Here is a 21,668-nt window from a genome sequence, read left to right as displayed (position 1 = left end):
CAGTTTTTACGCACTGCAAACATTTACCGTAGCGTTGAGCTCGGCACTCTGAAGGCCAGCGGTGAGTAGGAACCCATAGGGCTTCTCCCCGAGTCCTGTCTCGTATGTCCAGGGCCAGGCGCCGATTCGTCGTGGGTGTTCAAGGAACCCAAGGCAAACCGGGCTCCCGCAAACCTGTCTCCCATCTGTACTCCCAGCCAGAGGCTCACTGCCTCAGGCGGTGTGTGTGCACCCAGCAGAGCTCAGCCCTTCCATTAACGAGCTGTCAGAGCCCAATGCCTCAGCCGCCTCATTGCTCGTCTCTGTTTGGCGACTGGAAATAATGGCCACGCGCTTGCTGCTTCTGACTTCCACATGCCTGACTGCAGGTGCACAGCTTAGGTGTAAGTCCCCTGAACACCACTTGGCAGGTCTGTCCCGAACAGAGGCCGTGGCGCCTCAGCCCAGACGAAGGGGTTTTCGGACCCTCTCCCGGGGTGTGCAGGCCACCGGTTGGGGATCCTCGACGGCCCATCTTTCCAAGAGGCTTTTTCCTCCCGGGGCCGGTGGTGTCTCGGCCAGTCCAGAGGCTTCCCAGGGGTCACCTGGCCCATCCTGGCTCGGGAGTGGACAGCCAGCTCACTGCAGCTGCCAACGGTGCTGCGCCTGTCCCAGAAACTCCTGTGGCGTCTCTGCTGCCCTTGATTTAAAGACACGCAGGGGCTGCGGCCTGACTGGAGGGGCCCGGCTTCTTGTGGACAGGTCTGCAGCACAGCTTGGGGGCCTGAGCGTGTCCAGTCTGTGGCGTCGCGTCAGCCCCTGTGCCTGTGTCCCTCAGTCGCATGGAGAGAGCAGAGCTGGGATCGGGGGCTGCTGTATGTGGAGCGCCCCAGGGCTGCTGCCCCAGCCATGCTCTGGGGGTGCCCTGGCCTCTCCACCTGCTCCCATCTGTCAACCTCAGCCCTGCAGATCCCGGGTCCCTGGAGAACACCAGTGAGGTGGGGATATCACCCGCTGGGCTCCCGGGCAGGGGTGCCAGCTGCTCTCCCCCCGCAGACGGTGTTGCAGGCTGGCTCTGCTCATGCTCACCCGGTGGCGGCTGGCGAGGCACAGGTCCTGGCAGGAGGGCACTCGAGGGGCGAGGCCTGGTGGGAGGACAGTCCACAGCGACTGGGGGCACGGACACAGCGAGGGCGTCTGCCGTTCATCCTTCTGGAAAGTTCCTTAGGACCAGGGCCAGCTCCCATTTATTTTCTGCAGGACTGCTGTCCCAGGTGTGCAGAATTTGGCATCACCAGCAGCCGACCGTGGCCGCTGTTATCCCACGGGCTCGGTCAGGCCTCCCCAGCGCTGCTCCGTGCCAGCTGGCGCTCGAGGCACGGAGGACCCCTGCTCCCGGAGCCACCCTGCCCCCAGGTTCGGTGGGAGTTTTGTCCCAGCTCTTTGTGATGCTTATTTATCCCGATGGCAGACAAGTCGAGGCTGGTTGCGATGGGCGATGGTGGAAGGGCTCTGAGTCCTGAACCCCAGGGGGCAGGCCAGCCTGGGGAACATACCCTCCCCAGGATGGGGTCCCGCTGTCACACCCCTGGTGTGGAATCAGGCTCAAGCCAGGTCAGGCTCAGGGAGGTCACAGGACTTCCCCAGGGCAACACCTCAGCACCCGGGCTGGTCAGAGAGCCTGGGGCCTCAGGAGTGGGAAAACTGGATCCAAGGGGGAACCCGACTGACAAGTTTTCAGTAAAGAGACGGCCGGCCGGGGCCCACGGGGGCCAGTGTGGTTAGAAAAGTCCCAGCTTGTGGAAGGACCCGGGACGGGGCGGAGGAGGGTGGCTGAAGTCCGGCCCAGAGCCAGGTCTGGAAGGTGAAGGCAGGAGTCTGAGCACCACGGCACAGGGACGCTCGGTGTCCTGGGGCCCCAGCCCCACCCGCACCCCCATGAGGCCCCTCATCCGTCTGGGCCGACTGTGGCCCAGCCCCCGCCACCCCGGCCGGCCGAGTGCAGCTGTGTGAGTCCCCGTCCGGGGCGTGACCTCCATGCTCAGAAGGAGCAGATGTAGAGACCCTGGGCCCCTCGGGGGGTGGCCGGGGAAGGCTGTCTCCCAACCCCGCGCATGCACAGTGACCCCAGTATGCTCGCCTGAAGCCAGCCCGACCCCGGTGGGTTCGAGATGACACAGCTTGTCAGAGCCCACCAGAGCCCTGCCCCCGGCTGCCCTGTGCTTAAGGACCAGCCGTGGAGGTTAATTGGAAGTTGCTATTTCTGGAACTTTAACCCAGAAAACAGACCCTGATTTATCATAATTTGACACATCTGGCCTGTTTGGGCAAAATCGGGTCAGAAATAAACCCACGTTTGGCGTGGCTCACCGAGTTTTGAAGGGCTCCCTCTCATTATCTGCCCTTGTCCGGCCTCTGCTTCTGTTTTCATGGGCGTGTGGAGCTGTGCCCAGGTCACAAACCGCACCCGAACGGATATAACACGTTTGTCTGCGCACCAGCCCTGCTGAGCGGCACAGGCATGCAGGCTGTCCCCGCCTGCCCCGGTGGGGCTGGGGTCCCCGGACACCTCTCTCTCTGCCGGACCTGGGCCGATGCCTTTTGACCTCTGCCTGCTTGGCTCTAGGCTGCAAAACACCGTCTGTCTCTTTGTTGTGGTCACTCCCTGCTCCCACTCGGGAACTGGCCTTCGGGAACTGGATGGGGTGTCCAGCCGACGGCTTTTGACCGTCTGCTCACTGTCGGGGGCAAGAGGAGGGGGCTGTGGCCCTGGGGTCTTGGAGACAACGCAGGGACTCTGGTACAGACACTTGTGGACGGACAGAAAGCGGACCCCAAACCCTGAGATGGGTCTGGGCAGCACCGGTCTTGCAGACCCCCGGGGAGTGTGGGGGCCGCTTCCCCCCCACACCCCCTCCACATGCGCATGTGGGACACATCGCCTCCCATGTGCCAGGAGGTACCAGGGAGCCCCACATATGTGCAAACCCCCTCCCCGCCCCCCCGGGCGCAGGTAAAGGCGGCTCCGGAACCCATATGTGCTTCACCTCCCAGCCCCGCAGGAATATAAAGTGATAATAAGGGGATCCCAGGAATCAGAGCTCTCTTGCTCTGGCCACACGGCTGCCGCGCTGGGGCCCCGGCCCCACGGCAGCCGCAGCGGAGGACGAAGCCTCAGTGAGGTCCCTTTGCCGACACATGCCGGACGGTGCCGTGTGGCCGGTGGACGCCAAGAGGGACAGTGACAGGTGCAGGGGCTTCTCATCTGGGGTACAAGCGTTAAGCTGGGGTGTGTCGGGAAGGAGGGGCCCCTGCAGGCGTGTGGAGGCCCTGGGAGACAGGTGGAAAAAGCAGGGGATGTCTGGGCCACGTGGGGCCAGGCCTCAGCTCCTGTGGATGGAGGCAGGGACATGGTCGGGGAGGTGAGAGCCAAGCCGTGAAGCAGCGTGAGACAAGAGGAAATGGCAGGAGGGCTGGGGTCCAGAGACGGAGACGTTAATGGAAGGAGGGCTGGGGTCCGGAGATGGAGACGTTAGGGTTGGGGGGACGGTCCCAGCCCAGATGGGGGTGGTAACAGGGCGGCTGGAGCAGCGTGGAGTGGACACCCCTGCAGGAACGGCCAGGAGCTGTGGGTTATGCTGCACTCAGGAGGGTCAAGGCTGGTGCGGGCCTCCGCTGCCAGGACTGGCCCCAGGCAGCGACAGGGAGCAGGTGGCATCCAGGCTGTGGGGGAGGGACTGAGGACCAGGAGAGCAAAGGCAGAGGAGACCTGGCCTCAAGGCCCAGACGACATGAGGCCGGGGCCAGAGGTCACAGCCCCAGCACTGGACCCACCGCCAGGAAGCCTGGGGGGCATTAGGCGGGGGTGGTGGTGCTGGGGAAGGCGAGGCCCAAGGGTCTCTAAAGCCTGTGGAAAGGGTCCATGACGTGGGGATAGGCCCGTGGTTGGGGGAAAGAAAGAGCCCCAGTGCAGGGTCATCCTCGGGGACAGCAGGTTGGGAGCCACAGCTGAGTCAGCACACAGGCCTGCTCCCAGCAGGGGCTGAAGGTAACAGAAGGGCCCTAACTCTCTGAGCTCCGGGACGCAGAGCCCTCCTGCCGGGAGCCCCCACGGTCATCCCGACCCCTCCTCCGGAGACGGGCTTGGACACCCTCACTGGGCTCCTCCCTGGCAAACTTCCCTTCTCGGTGAAAGGCCACAAGACACTGTGTGCCCTTCCCCAGTGGCCGCCCGGGTCTGGGTATCAACCTTCAAAGTTAGCACGTGGCAGGGAACAAAGTCACCCCAGCTGGCACCTGAGCCCTTGGGCCGTGAGTCCGTCCTATTTTTCTTTTGTTTTCTTTCTAGGATAGGAACTGGCATCCTTCAATGACTTGTGGCTCAAGAATCAAAGGTCAGCTGCCTACAAGGGAGCCGGCTCAGCTAGCACGTTCCGCTCCTTCCGTGTCCCTGTATGTCCAGGCACTACTAAGCCGAACATCAGACTGGGAACATGTGTTTAAACCTTAGGCAGATGTTATCACTCGCCATCACCGAAACAAAATGCACAACAACAACAACAAAACCCAACAGAGGCAAACGCAACTGGGAATATTCTCGTGTGCACCTGCTAGAGCTTGTCTAGGGCTTTCCTGCTTTGTCAGGTGGGACACTTTCACGTTTGTCAGCAATTGCTGAATTGTTCCCCTAAGTAGCTACACAGATTGAACTCTCTCCCCCAGGCCAAGGGTCTGGAGGCCCTGGGTGGTTCCAGGTAGATCCCCGGTCACTGGGCAGAGAATAAATTTGTACAAATTCTCACAATTATATTTTAAAAGCCTTCAAAGTGTGTGTACATTTGGCCTGGAAATCCTGGTCTGGGAAATGGGTTCTCAGGAAACAGCGGACACGTGCCCACGGATTTACGTGGGAGGATGTGTGCTCCTTCCGGACATGCGTCGAGGCCCGCGAGCACCACCGTGGCCCCCGCCATCTCTGTGCCACCTCTTTGTAGCCAGACCGTCCCCACCCCAACGTGGCAATCACTGACGCCCTTTGCCCCTTCCAGAACGTCCCAGAAATGGAATTATGCCAGATCTTTGCATCTGGCTTTTCCCACTTAGTGTAATCGGAGACTCAGTCATGTTGTTTGGGAATCAGTGGTTTGTTCTTGGTCTCTGACTAGCACACGTACGCACGTACGTTTGTCACATCTGCTGGTGTGCGTTGTGTGGCTTCCAGTTTGGGGCTGTTTCAAATCAGCCGTACGCACCTTCCTGTACAGATCTACGGATGGATGCATGAGTCACTGCTCCTGGGTGAAGACCCAGAGTGGGCTGCTGGCTGGCAGGTGAGCGTGCTCACGTCCTTGTTCTTCAAGCTTTTTCATGCATTTAAAAATCTACAGTTTTCTTTCTTTCCAATCATTTACCTATTATTTCTTTTTCTTGCTTCATTGCACCGGCTAGGACTTCTAGCGCAAGACTGCCAGGCTTTGTTCCCGATCTCGGGGGGGAGGGTTCCATCTTTCATTACTGCGTATGTCATCGGCTGCAGGTGTTCTCGATCACGTGAAGGAAATTCCCTTCCATTTCTATATTGTTGAAAGTTTTTGTTTTAACCGTTAATGGATATTGAATTTTTTCAAATGCTTTTTCTACATCTATTGAGATGATCACGTGACTTTTCTTCTTCAGTGCGTTAATATTATAAATTATACTGATTGATTTTCAAATGTTGAACCCGGATTGCTTTCCTGGGAAAACTCATCCTGGTCATGATGTGGTATCCTTTTTATACGTTGCAGTTGATTTGCTAATATTTGTTGAGGAGTTTTGCATCTATGTTCATGAGGTGTTGGTCTGTATTTTCTCTTTTCTTGCAACGTCTTTGTCTGGTTTGGCACCAGGATAATACTGGTCTCACAGAGTGAGTTGGGAAGTACTCTGTCTTCTTCTATTTTCTGGAAGATAGTGTGCAGAACAGATATTATTTCAATTTCCTTACATTTTTGGGTAGAATTCACCAGTGAAACCACTAAGACTGGAGTCTTCTTTTTCAAAGATTTTAAACTGTGAATTGAATTAAAAAAAATTTTTTTTTTTACATGTATTCATTTTTGAGAGACAGAGAGAGAGCACGAGCGAGGGAGGGGCAGAGAGAGAGGAAGACACAGGATCCGAAGCAGGCTCATCTCCGAGCTGTCCGACGCGGGGCTTGAACCCACGAACCGTGAGATCACGACCTGAGCCCAAGTCAGATGCTCAACTGACTGAGCCACCCAGGTGCCCCTATCCACTTCTTCTTGAGTGAGTTTTGGTGATTGAACATGTTTTTAATTTTAATTGTTTTACAAAACGAACACATGTGTATAATTAAAAAAAAAAACTCGGTAAATACTAAAAGGCTTATTGGAAAAAAAGAGTACTCTCACCCCAACTCTTATCTCCCGGAGGCAATAATTTTCTATTTTACTCGGTTTTTCTGACAGTTATTTCCGTATTTTTATTTCATAATATGTGTATCTGGCTCCTCACAGGCATACTAACTCCATACATTTGTGCTGACTTTGTGTTCAGGATCTGGTTCCCTTACCTCCCCCACCTCACCACCCCCGCCACACCCATGACCCTTTTCCTTCAAAAATAGTTTTGTCACATTCTGGGGTAAAATCGGTAATTATTAAGATAATGTAAATCTTGTTCACTGCTGGCCCCAGGTAGTGGTGTACGATTACGGCTTTTTCCCTCATAAAGTGTTTTCCTTTTCTTAAAGTTTTATGGCCTCATTCTAAAATTGCTTAGCTTGCTATTCTGAAGCACGGTGTATTTTTTCCAAATGCCCAAACACATCAAGTTGTTAACGGGTTCTGTTTGCTTTCCGAGCCCCGCCTGCCCTGCGGGGACCCCCGGCCCTCTTGCTGAACGCTGTGTCTGGAGTTTCTCCGCCGCCGATGGGAGCTGCTTAAACGCTGTGCCCCCCACCCCCACTGTTTGGTTTATCCCATTACTCTGTTGAGGTGTAGCCTTCACTTTTCATGAGAAACGGTCGTGGGGGGTAACTTTTTGAGCCTCTGCACATCTGGGAAGCCTTCGTTCTACCCCCGGCCTGGATTGCTATGACAGTCTGATGTCGCACGACGGGTAGAACTTAATCCCATGCAGGATTTTGAAGGTGCTCCCCGTTATGTCCGAGCTTTCCATGTAGCTCCAGAAGTTTAACATTTACTCGGAAAAGCACATAAACCGTGTCAGTGCAGTTCCAAACGGAGCCCAGACGGGAGGCAGAGGCCCCGGCCGCTCGCGGTCCAAGGCCACCGCGACCTTCACCCTGCACCTGCAGCCCGGTCCTCTCCCTCTCTCCACGAGGCAAGCAGAGGCTGTGGGGCCCTCGGCACACGGAGTTCGGGCGAGGCCACGCCGCACAGCCTTCCATCCCTGCCCTGTTCTCGTTTCAGAGCACCGAGCAGCGAGCTCTGCGGGCTCCACCACACTCTGTGCCGTAACTCGAGTGGGTTCAACCGGAGAGTAAGGGCGTGGGGCGGGGGCCAGGGGGGCGGGTTTCTCTCTGTAAGCCACACAGCAGGGGCACCTCGGGGCTCCCGGCCCGAAGGCCCATCACCCCGGCGTGAGGGGTCTGAACGCAGTGAGGGTCTCAGCAGAGACCCCGAGGCCTGCAGACTTTCCCTGTGTTTACCTGGCGTGTAATTAAACTCTTAAATGGTCACGTGCCTTTGCCGCCTGTGTATTTTCTGGACACCGATGCCCATCTCGCTGTTCATGGGCCCGGTGTAGGCGGCAAAGCAGTCCAGGAAAGCTGGTGTCCTCAGCTGCAGGGCTGGGTCAAGAGTCCACCTCCGTCCCCACGCCGGACACCGTGAAGGACACACCCTATAAAAAGGACATACCCTTATTGACTTATCTACTCATTCGTGAATGACTCTGTGTGCAGATTTTATCTTCAGCCTCCCATAAGTGCCTAAAAGAAAATATTTATTAACTCATTTCACTGTGAATTTATAATAATTTGACTTTGAACTGAATTGGGATTTATTCTCTCCGATTATCTATGGGAAAAGGTTCTTGTAGTGCAACTAGAAAAGTGGGAGAATATTAAATCTACTTCAGAGAACAGATTGTTTAAAAATAGCGAACATTTACATAGAGATAATGAATGTATTCATTTCAAATTATCTCCACTGAGGCAGGGTGTCAATTCACGTTCCTGCTATCGCTCCGTTGACTAGTTTCGTGCCGTCTTTCGAAAAGAAATGGTTCCAGCTTCACTGTAAAGTGTTCCACACTCTGCCCGCCCCTACTTGGAACTGGCCTGGCCTTCCAAGGGGCCCCGGTCTGGCGTCTGTTGGTTTCTCCTGTGAGCAGCGTCCTGGACTAAATGCCACGAAGGGTCTCTACACAAACGAGGAAGGGCCCACGGTTTGGTGCCCTGAGCAGGGACGGACACTGTGCGGTGCCACAGCCTCGAACACACGTGTACCGAGGAGTGTCGTTCGTTCAGCGCATAATTCGCAGCCACCGTCCTTCGTGTGGGGCCTTAGCTTCCCAGACACGCAGCACCAGTGACCCAGGCGCACTGCGTGGGTTCGGTGGCGAGCACACTTAGGTGTCTCCGGTGGCCTTCCCTTGTGGGAGTCCCTCCCACCGGACGCGAGGGTCGCGCGGAGCTCGCAAACGCTGGGTGCGGCCGATGACCTCCTTGCGTCTCTGCCGGTAGGAAATGTGCTTCTCTGTTTTTTTTGAAAGAAACTAGACTATTTTTAATTATTTATTGATTTCAATTCTTGTTTTAATAACTTTTAAAGTTTATTTGTTAATTTTGAGAGAGCTAGAGAGAGAACCAGCAGGGGAGGGGCAGAGGAGGGGGACAGAGGATCCAAAGCAGGCCCTGCGCTGACAGCAGAGAGCCTGACTCAGGGCTTGAACTCATGAACCGTGAGACCACCACCTGAGCGGAAACCAAGACTCAGCCCTTAACCCACCGAGCCACCCAGGCGCCCCGGGGGAGTGATTTTCTCATTCGAGAACGTGATGTGCCTGCCTCTCCTCATTCAGCCATTTTGTGTCACACAGCAGAGTTACTGTTTTTTCTGTTATAAATATCCAACCTTTCTCGCTAAGATTGTTCCTGGGCGTTTCGTGTGTTTTTTATTAGTGACCAGGATAGTTTTTGCATTAAATTTTCTATTACTGATAATATATTGAAAAGCGGCTGACATTCACATGTTTATTTGGAAGCCAGCTACGTTGACAAATTCATTTACTTATAACAACTTCTCAGCTAGTCCTCTTGGGTTTCATTTGATGTGCAAATAACGCAGCAAATTAGCTCTCAGTACAGAACACGGACAAAAGCCTTCCACCTGGTGATGCAGTCACTCAGCTGTGCGGCCTGAAGGGGCGAACGGTGTGTGTGCGAAATAGGGCTCGACACAGGTGTCTGCCACGGGTCCGCTGATGCTCGCGCTCGTGTCCTCGTCTCCCGCAGCTCCTGGACGTCACGGCCGATGGCAGTGTGTTCACAGATCTAGATCCGTCTTGTCACTTAGAATTTCATGTGTGAAAGGAACATTTACGCTTACTTTACCATTCATATTTTATACTTCCTAAGTAAAGAACTTGCTTATGCCAACTGTACTAATCGCTTATTAGAAATAAACGCGTCTGTGGTCTGTCTTCTGTCACCTGCTGACCAGATGCGGTGTGTGCACGGAATCGCCACCCCTCAGCCTGGTGCCGGGAGGAGCACTCAGGTCAGAGGCAAGGTTCTGGGGAGCCAGGCGACCACAGGGAGCTTGCAAAGCCGCACCGGACGACGGGCAGCGGGAGGTGGGCACTCAGAGCCGGGGCCTCGCCCCAAGTGCGTGCCCCGCCCTCAGATGCGGCTCTGCCCCGTCCGGCAGCCTCCCCCTGCAGGTGTGACCTCGGGTGCCCTTGGGGCGCTGGGACCTCTGAGCGCATTCTGAGGCCGGGTCTGTGCCCGCCTGTGCCAAGGCCACGTGGTTTCGTCCGCTGGGGGCACAGGCTGTGTCTTTCCTTGGGCTAAATCCCTCCTTCTGGATTCCCAGGGTGTCTCCTGGGCCAGGGCAGCGGCACCCTCACCTCACAGCCGTCACTCACATCTTTCCCGTGAGGACCCGCCGTGCGTCTCTTCACTGGGGGCTCCTGGGCGTGAGGGAGGCACAGCCAGACACATTTCAGGAGGGTCCCAGTGCCTACTGTCAGTAAAACAGGTGCAGAGGATGATGGGGGCAGCGCGGGAAGGCTTATACAGAGGTGGCCTTGGAGGGGACGGCCGCAGGAGCCCCACAGAGAGGCCACCTCGGGCGTGGAGCAGAGGACAGAGGGGCCCACGAGGGCCAGCAGGGGAGGACGCCACAGGCAGCGTGAGGCCCCCGGGGACCCTGAAGGTGGCGGAGGCTGGAGGCCATCCTCCCCGACCCCAGCGGCGGATGCGGGGCCACTGGGAAAACAGCCGCTGTGCACACAGAGCGAGAAGCAAAGCCACAAGCCAGCGAAGCAGAAGACAAGAAACCCTCAAAGTGTGAGTGGTAAGGAAACATGCGGCAGGGCGTTGGCCTCCGGCTGGTCGAGTGCGCGTCCCACCGGGAGCCGGCTTTCTTTAAGACGCAGGCGAACTGTTCCGGGGACACGGCCCAGCGTTCGGGGACACGACCCGTGAGGTGCTCACGTGACCGCACGGGGCCCTTTGGGGCAGAAGTGGGGCCTGCAGCGTGACGGATGAGAATACCCAGGAAACAGCCAGCAGACGGTGCAAGGTCTGTGAGCGAGAACATTCATCCCAATGTGGCCTCACGTCCGCAAAGAACTAGAACCAAAAGCGGTGAGGAGGGATACTCAAGAGGTACAGAACGACACGACTGTTCCACGCTGCACTGTCCGCGGACTGCGTGCTGCTTTGCGACGGCATAAAGAGGCTCTGAGAGGCAGGGCAGGAAGGTGCGTGAGGCTCTGGACCTTTCTCTAGGCAGCAAGTGGTATGCTTAGCCAGGAAGGCACTTGTGAGGAGCTGCAAATTCCCCAGGCTGGTGGCAGGGGTGGGGGGCGGGCAGAGGGACAGGCCGCCCGGGGACCCCTAGGGCTGCAGTGACAGCGCAGGAGGCAGGTGGGAGGCACCTGACGCACCTGTCCCGGGACAGGACCCCAGGCTCGGCGGCTGTGTTCCCCCAGCTCCGCGGCACCCTGAGCCCACAAAACCGCTCTCGGGGAGGAGCCCGGCTCTGTCTCGAGATGGACATTTCCAGGCCAACTCAGAAAACATCCACCCCTGTGAGCCCCGCCTGGAAACGCAGCTCCGACAGAGCCCGGGCAGCACGGGACCCCGACTGCTCCCCCCAGAGGGCCCAAGAGCCCCCAGTTTACAAGTTTCACAAATGTATTTCCTGCCGGTGTCCCAACTCCAAACCTTTAGCAAACTACATGTGTTGATAAATTAGTATTTTTGGTAAAATAAACAGCGGAAGCTCCTCATTTGGGAATAGCCATTTTGCTGAATTAGAATAATGTATTATTAAAAATATCCCTTCATGGGGCGCCTGGGTGGCTCAATCGTTTGTGTCTGACTCTTGGTTGCGGCTTAGGTCATGATCTCAAGGTTTGTGAGTTTGAGTCCTGCTTGGGATTTTCTCTCTCCTTCTCTCTCTGTCCCTCCCCTGCCCATCCCCTCTCTCTCTCCCCAAAATAAATAAACATTAAAAAAAATTAAAAAAAACCCCAACCCTGATGTCATACTTAATATTTCAGGCTTAGGTGGAGCCTAAAATCATCTGAATTCTCAGGTCTGTTCTCCTGGGTGGTGATGCCTGATGAATTTAGGTCCCTTAAAAATGCAGCTTCTAAGTCAAAATAGTTCAATCCTATGAGGGAAACGCTGGGAGGCAATGAGATTATACACACTTGGAGAGATCTATTTCCACTTATTTCCGATAAGCATTTAATATTCTCATGGCCGCCGGCAGCAGCAGGGAAAGAAGGGACAGAAAGACTCCTTCACTGTGCAGTAACAGTAAAGCCCACCTTCTCCCTCTTGGGCTGTGGGCAGTGGGGGAGGGGGTCTTGTCTGCCGGCCGGTGGGAGTCCTGCTCGAACCCGGGCTGCAGGCAGTCCCGGGGCTCCCGAAGGGGCCAGGAGGGAGGGTGCGGACCTGGCCAGGTGCTCTGAACCCCACTGAGCACCCGGAGGGGAGGCAGAGGTGAGAGCGCTGGCCACATCTGGGTCACATCCTAGGCGTGACCAAGCACCTGCCGATCTCCATGCAAGATCGGGCGTCTGGTTTGCTGATGTCTTTGGATTGGCTTTCTCTGCTGCTCCACAGACCATTTACAGAAACCAGCTCTGGGAGAAGAAGGCTCTCCTGGGCACTGCCCACCCCCCCCCCGCCCACCACTGCCATATCCTGCACACGGTTTAGTACCCTCGTTGGCGGAAAGGCAAAGAGAGTGGCCACATATTCAGTTCTGTGTGCAAAGCACCATCCAAAGTAATTTACATGAATTATTCAGTTTAATCTCACTAGCTCTGAAGTGTCTGCATCTACAAGATGAGGTGGCCGCGGCTCTGGAAGGAGGCAGCGGTGTTGCAAGGTCTTGCAGCTGTCGGGCAGGAAGTGGGAAGGGCCCTGCTGTGTGTGTACAGCCTGAGAATTGAACAGGCACCCAGTGTTGCCTCTGACGGTGACAGGGAAGGAGAGCCTTGGACAGGTTCTGGCAAAAAGAGCCTGGGAGCTTGTCTCCAGTTCTGCACCAAAGGGCTTCATCCTACCAATTAAAAGCTGAACAGATGGAAAGAGCGGCGGCTCGTTTGGAATCCGGGAGAAGGGAGAATGTGGCCCCAAGACCGGAGAGACAGCAGACAGGCGGAGGCAGACGCTCCAAACCGCCGCGGGAGCCAGCGCCGGGCAGGAGAACCCAAACTGTGATCGCCAGACGGCTGGACGCTCAGCGTGGGCAAGTGTGCGAGGCTCCAGCCATGGGGTGGCCCCACCACGTGCTCAGACCTGCCTCCGGGAGCTTGACCACGTTCTCACAGACGATACGCGGATGGCAAGTAAGCGCAGGAAAGCACGTTTCACGTCGACGTCATCAGGGAAATGCAGATTAAAACGACGACCAGATGCCACACGCACCTGTCAGAATGACCAAAATCCAAAATACCGACACCGAATCCTGGAGAGGACGCGCAACACCAGAAACTGTTATCCAGCGTAGTGGGAATGCAAAATGGTGCGGCCGCTTTGGAGGACAGGTTGCTGGTTTTTGTAAAGCTGAGTGTTCTCTTAGGTTCGATCGCACAATCGCACTCGTCAGCTATCCAGATGAATTGAAAACCTGTATCTGTGCAAAAGCCTGCACACAATAAACACAGCAGCTTTCTTCACAATCTGTCTATTCCTAACTGCCAAAACTTGGAAGCAACCACGATATCCTTCAGTAGATGATGGATAAATTGTGGTCCATCCAGACAATGGAATACTATCAGCAATAAAAGGAGACACGTTAACAAGCCACGAGAAGCCACGGGAGACCCTTAAATGCCTATTGCTGAGTGGAAAAAGCCAGTCTGAAAGGCGACATCCTGTGTGGCTCCAAGTATAGGACACTCTGGGAAAGACAGAACTGTGGAGACAGGAAGACCAGTGGCTGTGGGGGGCGGTGGGGGGGAGGGACAAACACGCCGAACACAGTTTGTAGGGCAGTGAGACCGCTCTGCGTGATGCCATAACCGTGAACACGTGACCTTCTACTTTGGTCCCAACCCGCAGAATATACACCAAGAGTGACCCCAAATGTCCACCGCGGACTTTGGTTGATAATGACGCATCGGTGTCGCTTCATCAACAGGGACAAATGCACCACTCTGGGAGGATGCTGGTGATGTTGGAGGCCGTGCGTGTCAGGGCAGGGGTCTAGCGGAAATCTCTGTGCCTTCCTCTCAATTTTTCTCTGAACCTGAAACTGCTCTAAAAATGGTTTTGAAAAAAAAGAGGGGCGCCTGGGTGGCTCAGTCGATTAAGTCCCGAACTCCTGATTTCCACCCAAGTCATGATCTCACCGTCGTGGGGCCAAACCCTGCATCCGGCTCCACTCAGGAGAGAGAGCCCGCTTGAGATTCTCTCTCCTCTCCCTTCTGCCCCTCCCCTGCTCATGCTCTCAACAACAACAACAACAACAACAAGAATCTTGAAGCCTCTATTCTAGGCATTTGAGTGCAAGGCTTTTTTTTTTAATGTGTATTTATTTTTGAGAGAGGCCGAGCGTGAGTGGGGGAGGAGCAGAGAGAGAGGGAGACACAGAATCCGAAGCTGCTCCAGGCTCTGAGCTGTCAGCAGAGCCCGACGCGGGGCTCAGACTCACAAATGGTGACACATGACCTGAGCCGAAGTCAGACGCTCAACGGACTGGGCCACCCAGGTGCCCTGAGTCTTTTTTCCAGACTGAAGCACAAATCCCGCATTTTTCCTGCCAGATGTGTCAGAGGCGGAGCAAAGTCCTCACATTTATCTCCAGGCACTCCTGGCTGTTTCCAGCCTGTAAGGCTCTCGCCAAAGGGTCTCCTGCGAAAGCAGGCAATGGTCTCTCCAAAGCGGCGCGGACGATGGCCTGCGGCCTTGGACCGGAGTTGTGGGCAGGCTGGTGGGGCCGCTGGCGCCCAAGACAGCAGCCCCGGAGGAACGATCACCTAATTTTATCGAGAGGAAGGTGAACCAGGGCCCACACCAGGCATGTCTGTCCCCCAGAACAGGCGTGGCTCGCTGCACAAAATTTGCCACTGGAGTTTGCGGATCATCGGATCAGATCTTTGCAAACGGGAAAATAAACCAACCAAACTCATTCTCTGTTTCTGGGGGGTCCTGGAAGCCTCTTCTCCTGGCAGTGGTCCTGTGGCTTCCTTGGCCACCAGGGGCAGGCACTCCCTATGCTGTTCTCCACCGTCCGTATCCCTCAACCGTGGGGAATCCCGCGACGGTCTGACGGGCCCGGCTGTGGTGGCACAGGCTGCTGACCTGTCTGTCTTTCCTTCCTCCCGTCAGCAAAGAGCAAGCTGAGTGTCACCTGGGCCTGTGGCCGCCCGGTCAGGACAGCGATCCCAGCCCCTCCACGTGTGTGCACCAATGGCACGTAGGACACAGGCCGCTCCCTGTGCGGCTACATTTCCTTGTGGAAGCCACCTGTCCCCTGCTGGGGGGGCCGGAGCCTCTCTGGACGAGGGGGGCATTGCACGCTGAGCACTCACAGCTGCCCGTGGCCCCCACTCACCGCCCCTGGATACGGAAGGGAGACGCCCGTCGTCTGGCCCTCTGGCAGCGGCCCCGGCCAGCATAGCTCTCTCGTGCTGGACAGAAAACTCTGGTGAGAGCTCGAGAGGAAAGCCCGGTCCCTGCGCTGTGCTCAGAGCCCGGGGTTCCTCCGCCTACTGGCTTTGTCCGTTAGCAGTGTAACAACCACAGGGCGGGGGCCGGGTAGCAGACATTTGTTCCTCAGGGTTCTGGAGGCTGGATGTCCAAGATCAGGGCGCCTGCAGATTCAGTGAGGGTCTGCCTCCTGGTTTGTAGACGGTGTCTTCTCACTGTGTCCTCTTGTGGCAGGAGAGGGGAGGGGGGCTCTGGGCCTCTTTTTTAAGGACACTAATGGGGGCTTAATCGCCCCCGTGACCTAATCGCCTCTCAAGGCCTGACCCCCTAAAACCATCCCCTTGGGGTTGGGTTTCAGTATGTGAGTTTGGCGAGACAACCGCAGTTCCTGTCCTTCCCACAGGCAAGGCTCCTCCACTCTTTTTTTTTAAATATATTTTTAACATTTATTTAGTTTTGAGGGAGAGAGAGAGTGTGAGTGGGGGAGGGGCAGAGAGAGAGGGAGACACAGAATCCAGACAGGCTCCAGGCTCGGAGCTGTCAGCACAGAGCCCTACACGGGGCTCGAACCCACGAACCGTGAGATCATGACCCGAGCCGAAGTCAGTTGCTTAACCGACGGAGCCACCCAGGCGCCCCAAGACTCATTCGTTCTATCCAACAGCCCCACAGTCTCACGTCTTTGCAACATCAGCTCCAAAGTCCAAGGCCAAAGCCTAGCTGACCCTTGTCTAAGGCAGGCGATACTCCAGATGTGATCCATCAGGGCAAAGTGCCCCCCCCCCCGCCCCCCCGGCTGTGAACTGTGAACTGGACCAGGTGTGTGCTCCCAAAATGCAACAGTCGGCCGGGGACAGGACAGACATTTCTGTCCAACAGGATGAAAGAAGGAGGAGAGACAGGTCCCCTTTCGTTGGCTCTGATTCTGTTTCTCTGGAAAACCCTAACAAAGCTCACAAACAGCGAGGCTCTTACTCAGAGCACCTGGCAAAGCCCCGTGTGTGTGTCACGGCCACATGCAGTGGGAGCTTGGCCACCAGCTTTTCGATGCTGTTGCCAAAATGTTCCCGGTGAATTCAGGCTGCAATCACAGTCATGAAATCTGTAACTAATACGCGGGTCTTGTTTTGATCACGTGGGCTTTAAGGACAAAACCTGACTTAGCCCAAGACCAGCACCACCTCAGAGCGAGTGACGGCTTTGACACGCACCGCCTCCCCGAGCGCCTTCCCCGAAGACACCCTGTTCTCCGACAGTCTGCTGTGCGTGGCCCGTGCCCACGGCCAGCCGCTGGGTGGGCGCTCAGCACCGTCTCCCAGCAACACCCCAGCTGCCGCCGCACAAAAGGAACCCAGGAGCCATTTGCCGGAATTAAACTTCCCGTGGCCCGTCCTCCAAACAGTTCTGAGGCCTCCGCTCCGAGCACGGAGTCGCCAGAACCGAGGTCTCCCTGCCAAGTCTGGCCACAGCCCACACTCAGCACGGCCTTGGCCTCTCCCGGCCACTGGAGTGAGCTGGGCCTCGGTGACCTTGCTCACTCCTGATGGAGGGTCGACACAGTAATTCAAGCGCGTGCTCACGGGCGCCCCCAAGTGGGTGTGCGGGCACCGCAGCAGAGGGGACGAGGGAGACAGGAGAGCCTCCACCCTGCAGGTGCAGACCACAGATGCCACGGGGACTTGCCGAGCCTTCTAGGGAGAGGGAGCTTGGAGACGGCCCTCAGACTGGGGCCTGGGGTCTCCTTGTAAACAGCGGCGACAGCACCACTCCGGCTCTGTCCCCCCCTCACCCCACGCTCCCTGTGAGCTCCTGGCATCAGAACGTGGACTCATCTGCCGAGTGGAGACCCTCCCACGTGGTCACAAAGGACACCTCTGGATTCTCACTACTGTGCTGTGTGTTCTGGGAACCGTGGGAAAGAGAGGGTATGCACTGGGCATGTTCTGGTTTAGTGAGTATTTTTTGGCGATCAGAGAATTCAGCGTAACTTTCTTTGGCCACGGATGTTTATGTTACCGACGTCGGTGTCTGCGCACAAGGTGGAACCACTGGGCAGATTGCCCCAAGACCTGGCCACGAGTTTTGAATTCAGGATGCCACCAAGCCTTCCGTCCTGGGACTCCACAGCTGCCCGTGGACCAGGTGCTGGGGAGTGAGCCCCGCTGTCGGTGGGAGCCACGGGAGGGGGGGCCAGCTCTGAGCTGCAGACCTTCTGGGGCCCGGCAGGGTAGGTCCTGCAGGTGGGGGCCAAGAAGCCGGCAGCCGTGGCCCTGGGGGCTGCTATTTGGCCGGGGGGATGCGGGGTGCAGTGGGGAAGGGGCGGGGTGTGCTCGGAGAGGCCCCCGAAACGAGGAAGCGTGCCTCAAAGAGCTGTCGGTGACACATGGCGACCGGCCCACGGATGACTTAGGGTTGGGGTGTGCTCCACAGCGCTCTAGGCGGCTGACTTCCTGTTACAGACACACGTGCCCGACGGTAAGGTCTTCTTCGCTCAGTACAGGTTCACCCTCGCCTCCCCCCTGCAGACTCCGCAGGGTGCAGGTCTGACGCCACAGGCCCAGCTACCACTTTTCGTGGTTTTCAGGCCCAGACGCCCTCCCAGGAGGGGGCTTGGTTACTGGAGGAGGAGCTCTCGCCCATCTGCTCCGCGGGGATTGTGAACACAGCACAAGCAGCCTGAGGACAGCAGCAGCTCACAGCAGTGTTTACCGTCCCCGGGGCACGGTCCTGGATTAGGGGCCCGATGTCATCCAGGGTCCTCACGAGACGGAGGCCTGAGGAAGGAGAACACGAAGGGGGCAGAGGCCACCGACCAGGAGCACACCTGCCCTGCAAGCTGCAGGGGGAGGCCGGGGCCGTCCCGGAGCCCCCGGGGGCTGGCCCGGCCCACCCCAGCGGTCTGAGCCCAGCGGGCTGGGGGCCAGGACTGGGGGGAGCCACGTGGGCGTTGCCACCAGACAGTCTGTGGCACTTTGTTTCAGGCCACAGGGAGCACACGCAGTGACCCGCGATGGAGTCAGAGTCAGATACGAGGTGCTCTCCGTGAGCAGCACCTGCTAACTGGGCCTGACCTGGGCCTGACCACGCACACTGTCGCCCTCGGAAGGGCAGGGTTTGGCGGCTTGGGCTAAGCCCCGAGGGTGACTCCAGCCATAGGAGGGGCCCTAGGGTCCCCTGGCTGCACGCCTCGCCCTGGGGTCATGCGGGGCCAGCGCTGTGGCCTGGCCCAGTCCCCGCCTGCTGCTCGGCCTGACCTGGGGTCCTCTGGGCACCGGGGTGCTGGTGCTTCTATGCCAGCATCTGGACCGTCACGGGCCACCGAGTTGGGGGAGTAGTTCTGTGCCCCCCTGGCCCTCCTCATCTTAGAGGGAAGGAGCAGGAGGCAGGGATGAGCTGGGAGGGGGCTGTGCGTCTTCTCCGGCCTTTTGGGAGCAGCCCTGAGGGGCTGCCTGCTGGGGAAGTCCCTCTAAGCTCACGAAGGCCCCCAGAACTCACTGTCACTGCTGTGGGAGAGCTGAGTGGGGGAGGGACGCTTCCCGGCCCGGGTCCTTGGTGTGTTAGGAAGTGGGGCCCGTGGCCCTGGGCAGAAGAGCCTGGCTTCTGTGTTGCCCCAGGCCCCACCCACCCAATGGCAGCAGCTAGTTCCAGAACATCGTGTGCCCCAGGGTGAGTGAAGGGACTCCAGAAGGGACCGGAGAGCAGGAGACCGGGACCTCTGCTGAGCCAGGGCAGCTGTGGCACCAGGTGACCCCGGCCATCGTGCAGCTCCAGTCTCCAGGTGCTTGGCTTTCCCCAGCGTGTGGGGAGGCACCTCTACGCCCTCAGCCTCACGCCAAGCTGACGAGCACCCCCAGCACAGGGGTGGACGCGGGGACGGGTGGACAGACAACCGGGGCAAAGGGCGAGCCCTGGCCAAGGCCCCGGGGTCTCTGCTACGGTCTCCCACCCACACAGGCGAGCAGATGTGTGTGTCTGCGTAAAATATGCGAAGCGTAACATTTACCACCTCAGGCCTTTTAAGTGCATGGCTCAGGGGCGTCAAGCACAGGCACAGGTTCGGCCAGCTGCCCGCCCCCCCCCCCCGCCCCCGCCCCCGCCCCCTCCGGGCCGCAGAGCCCCGCCCCTCCCCAGCAGTCACCCCATCGTGGGGCCCCAGAGCCCCGCCCCTCCCCGGCAGCTGGGTCACTCCGCCGGCCGCAGAGCCCCAGCCCGCCGCAGGGAAGGGGTTTCTGTGTGGCAGTGAGCGATCCCGTGATGTCCACAGGAGGATCCCGTGTGGGGCCGAGACAGACGTGGACGGAGACCGCCTCCCCGGACCTGAGGGCTGGGACGCCCGGCAAGGGCACTCGCTCAGTCACAGAGGCATTTTAGGGACCAGCCCTGGGAACCACACAGCTGTTCTGCAAGCCCTTTAATCCCGGGGAACGATGTTTTCTCTCCTCCGTGCTTCTCTGGGCCAACACGTGAAAACGACCGCTGATGCTGGCACTGCCGGAGAGGAGACAGCTGATGGGGAGCACTTGCACTCACCTCTGCTTCTCCAGGTCACGCCCTGCTCCCCCAGCGCGGTTTTCCAGAAGACACTGGGTGCCCGTGGTCAGATCGTCCACTCGAATGTGGCTCAGGAGAAGCAGTTCTGTGGCCCACGCACATCAGAGCCGGTGGCCCACGGGCCTGCCCACCCGGCCTCGGAGGGCTCACTGGGAGCTTCAGAACAATGCTTCCACTTTAGAAAGAAGTCTCTTAGCCGCTTGTTTAGAACCGGAGATCACACATGGAATATTTTAGCCCTGTAACTTTCAAGTTAAATTCTACTGGAAAAGACCAACAAAAAAATAATCAAAGGCTCCCAAGTTTCTCTCTTCCTCTCCGCCCTCCACCCCGTCTGCCTTGTGCCTGCAAAGAGTCGGTGGTGCAGCCACGGCAGAAAACAGTCTGGAGGCTCCCCGAAAAAGTACATGTAGAATGACCGTACGATCCAGCCGTTGTACTCCTGGGCGTCTACCCAAAATGACCGAGAGCAAGGACTCGGGCAGATGTTTTTACGTGAACGTCCACGGCAGTATAATGCGCCGTGGCCCAAAGGTGGAACCAACCCACGTGTCCACTGATAGACGAGCAAATAAGCAGAAGTGGTAGACGCGTACCACTGAAACGTTATTCAGCCTTAAAAAGGAAGAAAGCGTAGACACCTGCTACGACACGGAATAACCTTAAGGACAATACGCTCACTGAGATGTCAGTCCCCAAAACATAAATGCCGTCGGATTCCGCTTATGTGAGGCTCTCAGGGGAGTCGCAGTCATAGAGACATGGCAGATGGAGGGTTCCAGGAGCTGGGGGAGGGCGCCCGGTGGGGAGCTCATGTTTAAGTGGACAGAGCTGCGGTTTGGAAAGGAGAAAAAGTCCTGGATATGGGCGGTGGTGACAACCACACAATGTGAATGCATTTAAGACGACCGGGCAGCATACTTTAAAATGGTTAAGATATTGATACGTTTTGTGTATATTTCATCACACCTAGAAAGGTGACGAGTGACAGCACCTGCTGTTTATTCGGCACCTGCCACGTGCAGTGGGCCAGATGCTCCATCGGCGTCCCTCACGAGGCAACGGGGAGCGCACAGACACACGTCACCACGTGCTCACCGACACTGGATTATTACCCCCGCAGTCCGATAACTGATTTGGTAAAACAGGACCTGGGCGGTATGAAGTGACGTTTCAGGAAATGGGGAGGGGGGCTGGCGACTATGAACAGTGGGTAACATGGAGGCCAGTGGATGCTCTGAGAGGGCCAGCTCGACTCCTGGGATGATGTCACGAACTGAGGCACCTCCAACTTCTCCTGTGTCCTGACTCTCACGTAAATGGCTCCCCTCCTACGTGCTGTATGGCGTTACCGCCATTTAGAAAAACCTAAGCACAACCGGGAGCCACGGCTCAGGAATCGGACGCCCAAACAGCCACGGGAGCCAAACCAATTTCCCGACAGTTACATTTACACGCGATCTGTGGTCAGGGTCGCCCTGCTCTCGGTCCAGCCGGCTAATGCCTAATGTTTCAGCTCTCCACCGTGTCTCTCTGTAAGGAGCTGACCCCACCAGATGTGTTCCAGGCACGACCTCCTGACCTCTGAAGGGCTCTAAGCTTTGACGGTGAGCTCTCTGCCCAAGAAAGGGGTTCATTCAGTCAGAGCCTCTGTGCCGCCCCTGGAGGGCGGGGCAGGGGGACTGCTGAGGGGTCATCCCCACCCCCCAGGAAGAAAGGCGGCGCTGGGCTCTGTGCTGCAAACACTGCGGTGTCCTCTCGCCTTCCATCC

The 21,668-nt window shown here is 57.4% G+C and overlaps 1 protein-coding gene across 1 annotated transcript in view; it reads right to left on the bottom strand.

Moving 5' to 3' along the window:
- KCNG2 (potassium voltage-gated channel modifier subfamily G member 2) overlaps positions 1-21,668 on the bottom strand; it is a 43,326-nt gene that overhangs the window by 4,570 nt on the left and 17,088 nt on the right. The window lies entirely within an intron of this gene.

The sequence above is a fragment of the Panthera tigris genome, chromosome D3 (genome assembly GCF_018350195.1).
Source record: "Panthera tigris isolate Pti1 chromosome D3, P.tigris_Pti1_mat1.1, whole genome shotgun sequence".
In the NCBI taxonomy this organism is placed as follows: domain Eukaryota; kingdom Metazoa; phylum Chordata; class Mammalia; order Carnivora; family Felidae; genus Panthera; species Panthera tigris.
The sequence above is the reverse complement of the archived record's forward strand: the minus strand, read 5'-3'. Positions and strand labels throughout refer to the sequence as shown.